Source organism: Lactuca virosa, chromosome 5 (genome assembly GCF_052849685.1).
Source record: "Lactuca virosa cultivar CGN04683 chromosome 5, Lactuca_virosa_CGN04683_v6, whole genome shotgun sequence".
Lineage (NCBI taxonomy): Eukaryota > Viridiplantae > Streptophyta > Magnoliopsida > Asterales > Asteraceae > Lactuca > Lactuca virosa.
In genome coordinates, this window is record NC_136430.1 from 361,446,955 (window position 1) to 361,451,319 (window position 4,365).

Here is a 4,365-nt window from a genome sequence, read left to right on the forward strand (position 1 = left end):
AAATTTACTTGTTTCTTTTTGACATTTAAAAAAATAAATTTTCATAATTTTCGTCAATTTTATCAGTATTCATCAAACCTTTAACATGAAAAGAATTGGAAGGAAAAATGAAAAGCTGAAAATAGGTAAAAGGTTAGAGTCATAATACATTAAACTTGGTTTTTGGCTTAAACTATTAAGTCATTTCAATTAGATTAGGTAAAAAAGACACAAGAATCTATACCTCGAAAACAGTCCACATTGAGTGCTTAACCCATTAAGCCCACCAAGTAAAAGACACATCAGGGGAAAAAAATTGGTCCTTGTTCTAGTAAGCATTCTCTTTGATTTGATACAAAAAAAATGGCTTCACTGAAAAGAGTTATCTTTTACATTTAAGTCCCAATCTTTTACAGATCCATCCTTATTAAAATTTAATTTTAATTTTCCAAATTGTGCAGTCATTTTTTAAGATACTTTATAAACAATGGTTGACACGATATCACTAAAAAAAGAAATGAGGGTCATTTCCACTCCTGTTCTAACTGTCTGAAAAATCAATTATTCATTTTTTTTAATATTAATTTTTTTCACTAAATTTACAATTAGAAATTAATATAAAAATCTATATGACCAAAAATTAGTTTTTTTTCCCACGTTTGATGTTTTAATCACACCATTATATACACTTTTGATTAAATTATATCTTTAGTCCCTGTGTTTTGGTGATTTGTTGGATCCGGTATAAATATAATTTTTTTTGCAAATTTAGTCATTACAAGAAAGATTTATGACAATTTTGTTCTGTGTCCAATCTGAAATGACTAATTTATCCTTTACGTTGATTTTATTATATATTTATATTTATATGTCATAATTTATTTTATTAGACCCATAGCTTACCATCACCACCATCCACTAAGCTATGCGTTTAATAAAAAATATGGAAAGGAAAGCAGCATGGATGACAAACTTGCACTGAAAATTTGGAAGCGGAAGCCAACATGCTTTACTTTTGCCTTTGATGTTTGATTTTGATCAACAATTTCTCCTAACGATTCCTCTGGGTTTATTTCCTTTTCTGCTCCTCCGAACTATTCATTTTGTTTGTTTTCTGAACTGCTACCTGGATTGATACCCCATGAGTGAAAAAGATAGCACATAAGTGAAACTACAAAAAAAAATCAACATTATATTATTATATACTATGTAATAGCTAAAAATGGTTTGATCAACATACATATTCTTTGGTATGTGTGTAAGTTACTTCCAAATTCCCACTGTTTATAGCTTTATAGCTGCCCACACCTACATGAGCAAGCAAGAATAAATACTCATAGGCAAAAAGTATAAACCTTCTTCATATATATCATCTTATAAAGTAAAGGCACCAAAACCTTTATTGTTTTGTCTAGTGAACATGATAAAAGAAACAGGTACCGTCCAAGAACCTATATCACAATAGAAGTATAGTCTGTTAAGATCTGTAAACAGTCAAAATTATCAAGATTCCAAAACTAAAAGCAAGTTATACAAGGAAAAAAACATATTATAATGTCAAAATGAAGTCACTCATATATGTTTGTCCATGGAATATACTTTATTCATATCAAAGTCACATCTTAGGATAGAAATTGAGTTGAAATAACCTAATGGAGTACTCATCAATAAACTTCACAACCTTTACTCACCTCTGAAGTACATCAAATCAATTTGATACAAATTAAAACAAAGCATTCAGAGTTTCTAGGCTAGGAGCAGTCACAAAGATATTCCAATAAATGTACAATCAGGTATTATCCTCTAAATTAAGATTTTTCATGTGCCACTCTTTAAACGTATTGGGATTTACGTATAACTACAAGAACACAATTCCATAATTTAAAAAATATACCCATTTCGCTTCTGGTTCACAATAATAATAGAAAATCGGTTGATTTCACCCATTACTTTCCTTCTATCGTCTCTGTTAAAGAATGGAAATTAAAAAGGAAGACAAAATGAGTACCTGTTATCGTGACATGCTTGTATCTTTGTAGCAACTTGAAACTCGATCAACAAAATCGGTTAAAGAAAAGGGACGGAAGAGAAATAAGATGAAATCATAAAAGAGCTATTAGCATCTTGAAGGACACACACAACCTAAGTCGGCTGCACTTGCTTGATAGAGCCCGACCCTGCTTTGACTCTTAGATTCTAGGGTTTCTGGGCGGGGGTTGAGAAATCGATTACTCCTAAAAACCCACATCGGCATATAAAAAATCTGAAATAGAATTAAAATAAGATAGTTTTTGAGGAATAAGAGATACAAACACGTTTCATTGAGGAAGCAGGAGGTGGCAAATGAAGTCGATGAAGCACCATGGTGGCGGGGGACATCCCATATGAGTTTGTAATTTGTGTAAGGCGGCGACCGACTTGCAATTAGACAAGATTGATGATGAGCGATTCCAAAAACTTTCCTGTTAGACTGCCTCATCGTTTTTTTGAGCACCAACTCTCTCGTAATCTTCGTAAAAAGAAAAGTGGAACCAAAATCAGATTAAAAACATCAGGAGGGCCAATCGAAACCCAAAAAATTGTAATTCCATTGATGCTCATCAGAGAATATTAGGGTAAACCAAAGAACAAATGGTTGATTACAAACCATCAAATGAAGCAGGTTGCAAGTAGCTTGCTGATAAGCCTTAATTGGAATTTTGAATGAAGATGGACGTCAAATTGTTGATTTAGGAGCTTTTGGGCGCATCAAACCAAAGAATAGGTGTTGTCAAGAGAGAAATCAGGAGACAGTGTTTAGAAGGAATTACTTTCTAAGAAAAAAGGTAGAGATAAAAGGAAAACATGAGGTGGCGATATGGGGCCGCAAAATGAAGCGGGAGGTGTAAGCAAAGGGAAACGGTGTTGGATAATTGAGCCATTGAGGTGGTGGTGTGTGGAGGAAACAGGTGAGGCCGTATAAGTTAAAGAATAAACGAAGCAAACCCACCTTTGAAGTCTTATGTGTAAGCATGAGGTAAGGATGAAGCAAGCAGTTCCATAAAACGTTAAAAACTGCCGCTACATTGTTATTGGAGGAGGAAGAAGGTCATCGACGGGGACATAAGCGAAGAACATATAAGTAATGTTTGGTTAAAAATCCTTAAGAACCATTTTTTTAATTTATAATTAAGGGTACATGTTTATAAATTTTAAAAATGTCATTTTCGTGACTAAAAACATAACGGCATAATTGTAAATAACAATAAATTTTATCCATCCTACTTTCCCAAACAATAATCAGATCTTGAAATCCAGATCTAGATCTGAATCATTCTCTCATAATTCTCAAAAATATCATTCTCTCCCTTTCTTCCCTCCTTCTACCACCGACAACCTCTTGTCATCGTTGCCTCCTCTGATGTCTTCCCCACCACCGGCTCGCCAGAATCTAAGTCGGCACCGGTGTCGCCATCAGATATGTTATTGTTACTCCACATGCACCAGATTTACCAATAGCGTTATCCTCTTGCATCTCGAGATCTGTTGATTTTTGCTGTTAACCGCCACCATCGACTACGACTGCAAAATCATCGACATGTTAGGCCAGATCACAAGCTCTGACAAGCATTGTGGACAAATTTACAATCATCGGTAAGTGGTGAGTCCAGATCTACGAGCTCCGGTGAGTGGCGACGCCGGATCTACGAGCTCCGATGAGCGACAATATCTGATCTACGAGCTCCGGCGAGCGGCGATGATCCATCACTATCGTCTCTTTTCAGATCTACTTCGTCTCACCGCTAACCACCTTGTTCATCTCCAACCACCATCCCCGCCGCTCGCCACTCACGAGTCCCCGGAGAAGAAGCAACTTCATATATTCTGTCGGAGAGGGAGGCATTTGATGGTGGTTTACCGGTGCTAGTAAGTGACCAAACTACAGCTTCTATTTTAGAAAAGAGATAGTTGTAATATTTTAATATTTTCTTTTAACTTCGTTAGTGGTATTATGTTATGCGTAGATACTAAGCAACTTACCTTCATACGTGTTTGATTTCTATTATTACAACTACACCTTGAGAATACTTTTAAATGACTTTTGTCTTTTAACTTTTCTAAAAAGTTATAAAGATGTTTGGAAGATGCAAAAGTTTTTTTCAAAATAACTTTTTGTAAAGAAGAAAATAGTGGGTTTTCAAAAGTCAAGAAAGTGTGACTTTTTGTAACTTTTGGACTTTTAAAGCTAAATCACACTCAAAAGTCAAAAAAATACTACCCCGACACTTTTTAAAACTCACTTTTGGCTTTTGTTTCCTCAAAAGAACTTTTACAAAAATAACTTTTATGCTTAAAAAGTAATCCCAAAGACACTCTGGTCTACTAAAAGCATTATTAATTAATTAA

At 34.4% G+C, this 4,365-nt stretch overlaps 1 long non-coding RNA gene across 2 annotated transcripts; it reads right to left on the reverse strand.

The window, feature by feature from the left end:
- Nucleotides 1-240: 240 nt before the first annotated feature.
- Nucleotides 241-2,772, reverse strand: LOC145116828 (uncharacterized). 2 transcript variants are annotated; one of them, XR_013712324.1, is made up of 6 exons: nucleotides 2,627-2,772; nucleotides 2,293-2,488; nucleotides 1,988-2,213; nucleotides 1,377-1,430; nucleotides 1,220-1,287; nucleotides 241-1,105 (listed from the first exon to the last, which is right to left on the reverse strand). It is a non-coding gene; the product is annotated as an uncharacterized LOC145116828 (long non-coding RNA). The 2 variants fall into 2 exon arrangements; XR_013712323.1 differs by having other exon boundaries at nucleotides 2,293-2,772.
- Nucleotides 2,773-4,365: the final 1,593 nt, after the last annotated feature.